Here is a 12,962-nt window from a genome sequence, read left to right as displayed (position 1 = left end):
CTATTTATTTATATTGTTGCTTCTTTACTTATTTTGATGTCTGTCTCCCTCCCCCCGCCCCCCTTCTAGACTGTAGGGGCGGGGACTCTCTCTCTTTACTGCTGAATTGTACTCTCCAAACGCTTAGTAAGCGCTCAGTAAATACGCTTAAATGAATGAATGTATGAATAAATGAATCATCAGAATTTATCAGTCAATACTATGTGCAGACCACTCTACTGAGTGCTTGGGAGAGTCCAATAGAATCAGAAGGCAGGAGCCCTGCCCTCAAATTGAATAAATCCTAGTGGGGTCTGAGGAGGGGGATTGAAAATTATTCACAAAAAGCATATATATTGGCTTGTGGAAAGAGCACAGACTTGGGAGTCAGAGGACTTGGGTTCTAATCCTGGCTCCACCACTTGTCTGCTGTATGACCTTGGCCAAGCCACTTAACTTCTCTGGGCCTCAGTTACCTCATCTGTAAAATGGGGGTTAAGACTGTGAGCCCCATGTGGGACAACCCAATTACCTTATATCTACCCCAGAGCTTAGGACAGTGCTTGGCACATAGTAAGTGCTTAACAAATATCATTATTATTATTACTTATTTATTCATCTGTTTTATCTTCCAAACGCTCAATATATCCTAGTCTGTCTGTCTTCTCCCATTCCCTGCCCTTAGAGGATAAACTCCTTGAGGGCAGAGAGTGACTGTTTTGTAAGCCCCCTTTTTCTCAGCTCCCCCTTCCTTCCGCATCACCTCTACTCTCTTCCTTTGCTCTCCCACCTCCAACCCACAGCATTTGGGTATATATGTATATATCTATAATTCTATTTATTTATAATGATGCCTGTTTACTTGTTTTGAAGTCTGTCCCACCCCTGTAGCCTGTAAACCTGTTGTGGGCAGGGATTGTCTCTCTTTATTCCTGTATTGTACTTTCTAAGTGCTTAGTACAGTGCTCTGCACACAGTAAGTGCTCAATAATTATGGGAATGAATGAATGAATGAATGAATGAATGAATGAATGAATGATCAATAGTTTGACTGCTGCTCTTCCCAAATCACGATTCTATGCCCTGCCTCTAGGGAAAGTCAGTAGCCCCCTGCCCCAGTCTCCGGGCCCAGCCCAGAAATACTAAATTATTAAATCTGCTTGCTCTTCTCTGAGTTCTGCAGTGGCCCTTGTGGGTCTGGCCTAAGTTTGATGCCGGCTACTTGGTGAACCTGACGCTCGGGCAGCCTAGGGCCGAGGTGGCCAATCCGTGGTGCACATCACCTTGGCAAAAGGAGACCAGGGCTGCAGGGGAGAGACACCCGCTCCCCCAACGTCCGTCCACATGGCTGGGGCATGAGAAGTAGCATGATTTAGTGACTAGAACATGGGCCTGGAGTCAGAAGGTCATGGGTTCACTTGTCTGCTCTGTGACCTTGGGCAAGTCACTTCTCTGTGCCTCAGTTACCTCATCTGTAAAATGGGAATTGAGACTGTGAGCCCCATGTAGGACAGGGACTGTGTCCAACCTGATTTCCTTGCATCCACTCAGCGCTTAGTCCTGTGCCTGGTACATAGAAAGCGCTTAACAAATACCATAATTATTTTTATTATAAGGGGAACCCCCCCCCCCCCCCCCGGGATGGAACTGGGGGAAGGTCAGTGGGGCCGTTCTGGACTAATTAGGCGCTCAGCTGAGAGGCTGAGGCCTGGGTGCCGGACAGAGGCTTGGTCAGAGGGTGCGGGCTGGCGGGAAGGGCCTCAGGACCGGGAGGGACCGGTAATGGCTTGTTTTGCGTTATTACTGGCTCTTCCCTTCCGGCCAAGCCCAAGGGGGAATCTGGGTCACCCCTGTGGGGGCGGAGCTGGGGATCGGGTGCTGGCTCCTGCTTTGGCCAGGGGTCATGGAGTTTGGCAGGGCCTGCAGGGTCTGTCAGTGAGGATTCCCAGATTCCCAGATTTCCCCCTACCTCCTTTCCCTCCCACAACTGCCAGCCCCCTCCATCTGGGGGAGGAGGGATTGAGGAAGCAGAGGCAGGAGATGGTAGGGGATGGGGGCGCTGAGTCCTCAGGGGCCTTGGGGTGGGAGAGGAAACTCTTTGCCTTGAAGATCCCGGTGGCCTACCAGCCCTATTCAGCCCAGCCCAGCAGTGTGACACACTAGGCACTCCTGCCCCAGCGATAATAATTACAGTACTTATGAAGCGCTCGCTATGTACCAGGCACTGTACTAAGCACTGGGGTAGGTCCAAGCAAATCAGATTCCACACGGTGTTCTCAGTTTAAGGAGGAAGAGCAGGTATTGAATCCCCATTTCACAGATGAGGCACAGAGAAGTGAAGTGACTTCCCCAAGGTCACAAAGCTGACATTCATTCATTCATTGTATTTATTGAGTGCTTACCGGGCAAAGAGCACTGTACTAAGCACTTGGGAACAACAATACATAGTGACATTTCCTGCCCACGAGCTTACAGTTTAGAGGAGGGGAGACAGACATCAATACAAATAAACAAAATTACAGATATGGACATAAGTGCTGAGACCTGTGCTCTTTCCATTAGACCATGTTGCTTATCCAGGGATGGAGCAGAGCAGAAACTTTGGCACCCTCATCCAGTGACCTGGTTACCCTCTCCAGCGGTGGCCCCCCCAACATTATTTGGGGGGGGGGAACCAAATTGGGAGGTGGGAGTGAGAAGATATTCCCTCCCTCATTAATCCCTCCTGCCCCAGGCCATCTAATAATAATTATCATAATTCTAGTAACACTTGCAGTGTATGTTAATGGCTTATTATGTGTCAGACACTGTGCTAAGTGCTGGGGTAGAAACAAGACAATTGGATGGGACCCAGGTCCAAGGAGTAACAAGACTGGGGTGACTTAGGACTCCAGCAGGGCAGAGAGGAGTTTCTCTTTTTTTAAAAAAAATGTTATCTTTACAGCACTTAACTATGTGTCTGGCACTGTACTAAGTACTGGGGGTAGATAAAAGTTAATCAGGCAGATGCAGTCCTTGGGGGCTAACGTCTAAATCCCCATTTTATAGCTGAGGTAACTGAATTAATAGTCTCATGTGGCCATTGCTGGTCCCTTGGCTTGCTGGTTTTGGTTCTCTGCTCCTGGCCCCCCCAGTTTATCTGGCTGGTGCCTCCGTCCCTCTGCCTCTGGGCCCAGGGAGGTCCCTAGGTGGGGTTCGGCTGCCTCCGGCTCTCAAATCCCACAGACTGTTACTCTCCCCCACCCTTCAAAGCCTTACTGAAGGCACATCTCTTCCAAGAGGCCTTCCCTGACTAAGCCCCACTTTTTTCCCACTCCCCTCTATGTCTCCATGACTTGCTCCCTTTATTCATCTCCCCTCCCAGCCCCACAGGACTTATGTACATAGCTGTCATTTATTTATATATATTAATGTCTGTCTCCCCCTCTAATAATAATAATGATGATGATGGCATTTATTAAGCACTTATTATGTGCCAAGCATTGTTCTAAGCACTGGGGTAGATACAAGGTAATCAGGTTGGACTCAGTCCCCCTCCCATGTGGGGCTCACAGTCTCAATCCCCATTTTACAGATGAGGGAACTGAGGCACAGGGAAGTGAAATGACTTGCCCAAGGTCACATATTTTTTAAGGATCTCTCTCAGGGCTTAAAACAGTGCTTGACACATAGTAAGCTCTTAACAAATTCCACGATTATTATAATTATTATTATTATGGACGTGGGGCTTTCTTCGCCCCCATGCCCTTTGACCTCAGTGATCTCACATCTTAACATCGCCCTTGTGCAGCAGGGAGAAGGAGGGATTCTTAACCCCAACGAACCTCCAAGGAAACTGAGGCCCAGTGAAGTGAGGTCCTACTGCAGGCCGGTAACTGAGCCAGGACTAAGGCCCAGGGCTACTGACTCCTGAACCTGAGGATCCCTGAGCCCTCTCTACTACCTCCACTCGCGTCCCCTTGGCCTCACATGACTGACTCCATTTTAGAAAAGCTGCCATGTCAGGACCCTAAAAGGGTCATTCATTCATTCAGTCGTATTTATTGAGCACTTACTTGGGTCAGGTAGTCATTGCTCCAAAGGCTTGCTAAAATGCCTGCACAGGCGATTAATAATAATGGTGGCATTTGTTAAGCACTTACTATGTGCAAAGCACTGTTCTAAGCGCTGGGGGGATGGATACAAAGTGATCAGGTTGTCCCACATGAGGCTCACAGTTTTCATCCCCATTTTACAGGTGAGGTAACTGAGGCACAGAGAAGTTAAGTGACTTGCCCAAAGTCACACAGCTGACAAGTGGCAGAGCCGGAATTCGAAACATGACCTCTGACTCCCAAGCCCGGGCTCTTTCCACTGAGCCACACTGTTTTGTTCCTGTGGTTTCTAAGTTCCTCAAAAATGGGGAGCCCTTTTCAGTAGCCCACCAATTAGAAACTGTTTCGACTCTTGGCTCTCAAGGATCCACTCGCCGCCCCCGCACCCCACAAGGGTTTACCAGGCTCCTGTAGAATAGTATCGGGGGGAGGTCAGGGGTTGTGATTTGTGTGGGTTAGTGGTCAGCCCTGATTCGACTCTCGGGGATGCCCTGGGGACTCCATGACAAAGTGCTGGAGCTGCAGGGACTTTGGCTTGTCATTTCCTGGTGAGGTTTTTTTGTGAGTATGCCCCTTCCCTGCACTGCAGGGAGGTTTTGCTTAAGATTTTGTGGTTTCCTATTGTCAGATGTACCCCTTTGGAAATACTTCCCCTGACGGATTGCCCCAGGTCCATGCTAACCAGGAGGCCCTGGGGATCACCAGTAAGTTCCATCTAAATCGAATGTTTGTCCATGTGGGATGTGCTCAGGATTTTCCTTTACTCTTTCTGGAAGAGGTACAACAGCAACAGTGGAAAATCCCCAGACTCTGAAACTGAGAGTCATCTACTCAGATTCTTTGATCTCCCTCCGTTCTGGAGACCCACAACCTGGTATGCCATTGTGCCTGGTTTGGATTTTGCTTTCTGATTAAAATCAGGCATGAGGCAACACAGGGTAGGGATTTTACTTCCTCTGGGGATCACTTGGTCATGGGTTCTAATGCCGCTCCACCACATGTCTGCTGTCTGACCCTGGGCAAGTCACTTTACTTCTGTTGCCTCAGTTACCTCCTCTGCAAAATGAAGATTGAGACTGTGAGCCCCATTTGGCTAACTTTGTCCAACCAGATTTGCTCGTATCCACCCCAGTCCTTAGTAGAGTGCTTGGCATGTATAAGCACTTAACAAATACCATGATTATTATTACTATTATTATTATTATCACCCAGAGATCCTTGATTAATTGCTTACTGTTTTTCTTTGTTGTAACTTTTACAATAAGCTTGCTGTTGTGCAGTCACATGTGCAGTCACTCACTGGTCTCCATTTTCTTGAGTCCTGCGGTTTTGATACCCAGACGTACCCTAGGCATGGTGGGGGTTATGCCCCCACTGACCCACTCTGTGACCTTGCCCTAAAAAGTGCCAGGGGGCTGAGGCTCACTTGTTGAGGCTCACAGACAAAGTACAGTGTGGCCAAAGTGGCTTATTAATCAATCCATAGCATTTATTGAGTGCCTTCTGTGTGCAAAACACTGTACTAAGTGCTTGAGGGAGTACAGTACAACAGTGTTGGTAGATGTGTTCCCTGCCTGCAATGAGCTTACAGTCTAGAGCGGGAGACAGACAATAATATGGATAAATAATTCATAATAGGTAATTTATAGCTAGTAGACACAATCCCTGCCCTTAAGGAGATTTATTAGTCAAGCTGGGAAGACAGACACTAATATAAATTTACAGATAAGGTCAGGTAACATCACAGATCTCCTCTATATCACCTCTAAATCACCTGATTCTTCATCCTAGGGTCCTTCTCCTGGAACTCTCTAGCTCTGCCACTTGTTTGCTGTGTGACCCTGGGCAAGAAGGGAGGCTCAGGGGAGGAAGCTCAGACCCCGGGCGGAGGGTCCCAGGGGACCCTCAAGAAGCAAACTCCAGTGGGGACTTGGGGGTCAGTGGGAAGCCCACAGCCCCACCACGTCTGCCACTTGTCAGCTCTGTCAGCCCCATCCCAGCTCTGCCACTTGTCAGCTGTGTGACTGTGGGCAAGTCACTTAACTTCTCTGTGCCTCAGTTCCCTCATCTGTAAAATGGGGATTAAGACTGTGAGCCCCACGTGGGACAACCTGATTCCCCTGTGTCTACCCCAGCGCTTAGAACAGTGCTCTGCACATAGTAAGCGCTTAACAAATACCAACATTATTATTATTATTATTATTATTACGTCCTGGAGAGTCTGCCTTGTGGCCAAGCCACCTCCTTACCCTTCCCCTCTGCCCCAATCCTCAGGAGCAAGGCCCGGGGCACTGGGAGAAGGCCATGGGGCACTGCCAGGGGGGTTATGCCCCACCCTAGCCCAGTCCTCAGGGTTGTGGTGGCCAAGGTTTGGCCCTGCTGAGGGGAAAAGAGCTGGAGCTGCTAGCACAGGGTGGGAATTGGGGTCTGGGCTGCCCACGGGCCAGAGCTGGGAAAGATGCCCCGGGGATGGGTCGGTCCGACGCCCTGGAGGCCCAACTTTTCCGCACTTTTCCTCATTTCCCATTCTCTTCTGCGTTGCCCTGACTCACTCCCTTTGCTCTTCCCCCCTCCCAGCCCCAAAGCACTTATGTCCATAACTGTCATTATATTTATTTGTACTGATGTCTGTCTCCCCCTCTCTAGACTGTGAGCTCGTTGTGGTTGTGGGCAGGGAATGTCCCTGTTTACTGCTATATTGTACTTTCCCAAGCGCTTAGTATAGTTGCTCTGCACACGTTAGGCACTCAGTAAATACAATTGAATGAATAGTGGTTGGATGGGGGCCGTGGGGGGGGGCCCTGCCCTGTCCTGCTCTGGCCTCCCGGTGCTGCCCTCTTCTGGCCATCTGGGAAAACTGCCTGCAGCCAGCCACACCACCTCCACTCCAACTCTCCCTTCTTCTTCTCCCCCTCCTTCTCTCCCCTTCTTCTTCTTCTCCCCCGCCTTCTCTCCCCTTCTTCTTCTCCCCATCTTATTCTCCCACGCTTCTTCTCTCCCCTTCTTCTCCTCATCCTTCTCTCCCCCTTCTTTGTCTACCCTCCTTATCTCCTCTCTCTCTCCTCCCTCCCCCCCTCCTCTTCCATTCCTTCTCTTCCTCCTCCTCTTCCACTCTTTCCCTTCTTCCATCCTTGTGTTCCTCCTCTTCCTCCTCCTTCCTTCTCCTCCTCCCTCCTTCTTCCTCCCCCTCCTCCTCTTCTCCTCCTCCTTCCCTGTTCCTCCTCCTCCTCCTCCACCAGCCCAGGCAGGGGGAACCCACTGAGAGCCAAACTACACGCTGTGCCACACTACACGCTGTGCCTGGGTGGGGTGTCTCATTGGTGTCTTTGGTGAAGGGTGATGGGGAACTTGAGAGGCCATGGGAGAAGAGACTCAGTGCAGGGAAGGGGACAGGGCACCAGGGGAGAAGAGCATCCACCCCCCCTTCCCACCTCGCCCTCCTGATGCTTGATCTTGATTGTCAGTGGCTCAGCCTTCATCATCTCCATGGCCACTCTACTGGGCAATTTCAGGTCCGAGCGCTGGACAGCCCAGATTTAGACCCAGCCTTGCTCCTGGTTTGCAGTGTTTGTTCAATTCATTCAAACATATTTATCAGCACTTACTATGTGCCAGGCATTGTACTAAGCACTGGGGTTGGTACAAGCTAATCAGGTTGGCCACATGGGGCCCTTAGGAGGCTCACAATCTTAATTCCCATTTTATAAATGCGGGAACTGAGGCACGGGAAAACTGAGACACGGAGAAGTGAAGTGACTTGCCCAGGGTCACACAGCAGACAGGTGGCACTGTGGGGAGACCAGGAGACATTGCAGGGGGGTTAGAACCCAGGTCCTTCTGACTCCCATACCCGTGCTCTACCCACTAGGCCACACTGACTCTCCCTACATAACATGGATTTTGAGAACAAAAATGAGATAACTAACCTGGAAGTGTTTGGAGGAAGCAAAAGTTTGTTACAATTACAAGGTATTATCACTAGTGGTATTTCAATCAATCCATCAATCATATTATTTAGTGCTTACTATGCGCAGAGCACTATATTAATCACTTAGGAGAGTACAACACAACAGAATTGATAGAAAAGTTACCTGCCCACAAAGAGTTTACAGTTTAGAGTCTACAGACTACAGTAGCTAGTCTGTAGCCTAGCTAGAGTCTAGCTACAGTCTAGGTTATTAAAAATATAAGAAGAAATAATCATAATAATAATGGCACTTGTTAAGCGCTTCCATGTGCCAAGCACTTTTTGATACACTGGAATAGATACAAGTTAACCAAGTTGGATATAGTCCCTGTCCCACATGGGGCTCACACTCTAAATCCCCATGTTACAGATGAGGTAACCGAGGAACAGAGAAGTTAATTGCTTTGCCCAAGGTCACATGGCATACAAGTGGCTTATAGTGAGCTTACAGTCATTTTTGGAGACTCTACTGTGACTACGGTATACAGAGCACGTTGTACTGGTGGAGATGATTCAGGAGGCTTGAATAATAGTAATAATAATGATAATTTGTTAAATTCTTGCCACATGTCATTCACTATACTAAACACTGGGATAAATACAATATAAGCTGATGAGACACGATGACTTACCTACAGTCTAAGGCAGAAGGTAAACAGGTATTTTATTTCCATTTTTACAGTCAGTCCTTCAATCAATGGTATTTATGGAGCCCTCACCGTGGGCAGAGCACTGTATTAAGGGCTTGGGAAAGTGCAATACAACACTCTCCTCATCTGTAAAACCCTACAAAAATCACATCTCTTCCAAGAGGCATTACCTGACTAAACCCACATTTCCCCTGCTCCCTCCTCCTTCTGTGTCACCTCTGCACTTGGATCTGTCCCACTCAAGCACTTGATATTCAACCCACCCTCAGCCCCTAAGTACTTATGTACAGATCCATAAATTATTTTAATATCTCTCTCCTCCTCTATCCTGAAAACTTCCTCTGGGCAGGGAACATGTCTTCCAACTCTGTTGTATCAGACTGTCCCAAGAGTTTAGTTCAGCGCCTTGCACACAGAAAGCACTTAAAATATCCCACTGATTGATTGAAGTAGGGAGAGGCTGGAAGCAGGGAGGTCAGTGAGGAGTCTGAGGCAGTAGCTTAGTCAGGAGGTGAAGAGAGGTTAGACCAGGGTGGTGGCTGCTGTGCTGTTTTTATGGTGACGAGGAGGGGCGGATCAAGGAAATATTGTGGAGGAAAGACTGGCAGGATTTAGGGACAGACTGAACATGAGAGGTGAAAGACACAGAGGGGTCAAAGGTGAAATCCAGGTTTTGGGGCTTCTGGGACAGGGAAGATGATGTTGTTGTTGTTTGTTAAAGAGGAAGGGAGGAGAAGGTTTTATTAATGATTGTCTTAAGTGCTTCTCCCGTGCCAAAACACTGTGCTGCTCTCTAGGATAGGTGCCCTGGCTTAATTATGCTCTCTCTACCTCCTAACAATACTTCTCCATCCTTATTGAGTCCCATACCCTTGGATCATGCCAGATATTCCAGGCATTTAACTCCCTCCTCAAACCCCCATCCCCACACTCTCCCAATCTCTTTCCCTTAATGATCTGGCCACTTAATTTATTGATAAAATTGAAACATTCAAGCATTATCGGCCTGAAATCTTTCCTGTTCCTCTCCTCTTTGACTCTTCCATCTCTCAACTCTCCCCCATCTTTCCCTGCAGTATCTCAAGAAGAGATTTCTCTCCTCCTCTCCAAATCTGCCCCTTTCACCTCAACCTCTGACCCCATTTCTTAGGACTTATCGAAACACTTGCTCCTTCCCTTCTTCCCTTCCTGACCACCAGCTTCAACCATTCACTTTCCAATGGCTCCTTCCCCACTGCTTTCAAACAAACTTGTGTCTCCCCTATCCTAAAGAAACCCTCCCTTGATTCCATGGTTTCCTCCAGTTATCACCCCATCTCCCTCCTACCATTCCTCCCCAAACTCCTTGAGCGAGTTTTTAACAACCACTGCCTTCACTTCCTCTCTCTCTCTCTTTTCCCCCTCCAATCTTACTTTTGCCCCTTTCACTCCATTGAAAAGCCTCTCTTAGGTTCCAATTGCCTTTTTCTTGCCAAATTCAACAGCCTCTATTCCATCCTAATCCTCCTCAACCTCTCAGCTGCTTTCGACACTGTTGTCCACCCACTTCTCCTGGAAACATTATCCAAACTTGGCTTCACTGTCACTGTCCTCTCCTGGTTCACTTCCTATCTCTCTGGCTGCTCATTCTTTCACGGACTCCTCCTCTGCTTCCCACACCCTAACTGTGGGAGTACCTCAAGACTCAGTTCTATTCTTCCTTGGAGAATTCATTCACTCTTAAACTTTAGCTATAATCTCTACATAAATGACTCCCAAATTTTCCTCCCCAGCCCTGACTTCTCTTCTTTTCTGCAGTCTCATATTTCCGCCTGCCTTCAGAACATCTCTACTTGGATGTCCAGTCAAAACCTTAAACTTAACAAGTCAGTCAATCAGTCATATCTATTGAGTACCTACTTTGGACAGAGCACTGTACTAAGCTCTTGGAAGAGTACAATAAAATAAAGGTGGTAGATGTGTTTCTTACCCACAAAGAGTTTACAGTCTAGAAGGGGGAGACAGACATTAATATAAATAAATAAATTAGAGATATGTACCTAAGTGCCATAGGGCTGAGGGAGGGGTGAATAAAAGGCTCAAATGTAAGTGCAGGGGTGACGTAAAGGAAGTGGGAGAAGAGGAAATAAGGGTTTAGTCGGGGAAGGCCTCTTGGCTTCTTTCCCCCCTTCAAAGCCCTATTGAAGACTCACCTCCTCCAGGAGGCCTTCCTAGACTAAGCCCCCCTTTTCCTTTGCTACTCCTCCCCTCCCCATCACCCCAACTGGCTCCCTTTGCTCTTCCCCACTTCCCAACAACCCCCTCCCAGCACTTGTGTATGTATGTACATATTTAAAATATTTATTTATATTAATGATGTGTATATATCTATAATTCTATTTATTTATATTGATGCTATTGTTGCCTGTTTACTTGTTTTGATGCCCATCTCCCCCCTTCTACACTGTGAGCCCGTTGTGGGCAGGGATTGTCTCTCTTCACTGCTGAATTGATCTTTCCAAATGCTTAGTGCGGTGCTCTGCACACAGTGAGTGCTCAAAAAATACGATTGAATGAATGAATATACAATAGACCATCAGTCTCCCCACCGTCCTAAATCATCCTAAAATCACATCTCCCCCAACAGGCCTTCATTAACTCAGCCCTATTTTCTTCTACTCCCTCTTCCTTCTATGACACCTATGCCCTGGGGGTCTGTATACTTTAAGCACTTCACTTCTCTGTGCCTTAGTTCTCTCATCTGCAAAATGGGGTTCAATACCTGCTCCCCCTCCTTCTAAGAGCCCCATGAGGGACCTATCCTGTATGTACCCCGATCCTCACTGTAATGTACTTGGCACATAGTAGTTGCTTAGCAAATACCACAGTTATTAGTTATTATTACCCCAAGCTTCATCAGTCTGGAAGCCCCCCTTGGCATTTATGTATTTATGCCTCTCCTCTGCATTTACATTCAGTGTATTCAATGATTTATTCTATTTCACCCTGACGTTCACTGCCCCTGACTATTTGCGAATAGTTTTACGTCTCTAGCTTTGAAGTGTGTCTTGGTAACATGCGTCACTCTCCCAAGGCTTCAGTCTAGGAATCCGGTCGTCTCTCCTCAATTCACTCCTCCTCTGGGTTGGTCTCCCTGCCCCTCCCCTGCCATGGGAGGGCCAGTTTCACGGGGAAGGTGGAGGCCTGTGTATCCCCATACTCCACCTGGGTCCTCTGCACCTCTACCCAGCGTGGCTCAGTGGAAAGAGCCTGGGCTTTGGGGTCAGAGGTCATGGGTTCGATTCCCAGCTCTGCCACTTGTCAGCTGTGTGACTGTGGGCAAGTCACTTAACTTCTCTGTGCCTCAGTTCCCTCATCTGTAAAATGGGGATTAACTGTGAGCCTCACGTGGGACAACTTGATTTCCCTGTATCTACCCCAGTGCTTAGAACAGTGCTCGGCACATAGTAAGCGCTTAACAAATACCAACATTATTACTACCCCCAGGCCCAGGGACACCCCTGTCCCCATCCTGGATCCTGAGAGCCATGGGGATGTTGAGGCCGGAGACCCTCCCTCTCCATCCGTTGCCCGCTGGGGCTCGGGCAAGCTAGGGTTGGAGGCTGGGGCTGGAGGCTGGAGGCTGGGGGTTGGAGGCTGGGGCCTGGAGGCTGGGAGTTGGAGGCTGGGAGTTGGAGGCTGGGGGCTGGAGGCTGGGAGTTGGAGGCTGGGAGTTGGAGGCTGGGGGCTGGGGCCTGGAGGTGGGGCGGGGATGTCGCCGGCCTTTTGCAGGCCCAGATTCGGATCAGCCAGAAGGGGAAGGGGCAGCGGAGGGGAGGGGTGATGGGAGGGGGCCGGTAGCAGAAGGGGGTGAAGCCTCCTCCCCCGACCCCCCCTCCGCTTCCCGCCTTAACCCTTCCTGCGCCGAGGCGGTCTGTGGGGACTGGGCTCGGGGCTGGTGGGGGCAGGGGCCGGGGTGTGGGATGGGGCTGGGGGAGGGGCTTGGGGGGCAAGGCCGGGATGGGGGCATTGAGGGGCTCAGACTGGGAGGCGGGAGGGGCTGGGGGAAGGCTTGGGATGGGGGTGGAGAGGGGTTCAGGCTGGGAGGTGGGTGGGATTGGGGGGGCAGGGCCGGGATGGGGCTGAGGCTGGGAGGTGGGCGGGATTGGGGGGGCAGGGCCGGGATGGGCGGGATGGGGCAGAGGCTGGGCGGTGGGCGTGTCCGTGGGCGTGTTTGGGGGGCCGGGCCGGGCCGGGCCGGGCCGGGGGTGTGGGCGGAGGTCCGGCTGGGCA

Source organism: Ornithorhynchus anatinus, chromosome 21, assembly GCF_004115215.2.
Source record: "Ornithorhynchus anatinus isolate Pmale09 chromosome 21, mOrnAna1.pri.v4, whole genome shotgun sequence".
In the NCBI taxonomy this organism is placed as follows: Eukaryota; Metazoa; Chordata; class Mammalia; order Monotremata; family Ornithorhynchidae; genus Ornithorhynchus; species Ornithorhynchus anatinus.
Note: the sequence above shows the minus strand (reverse complement) of the source record.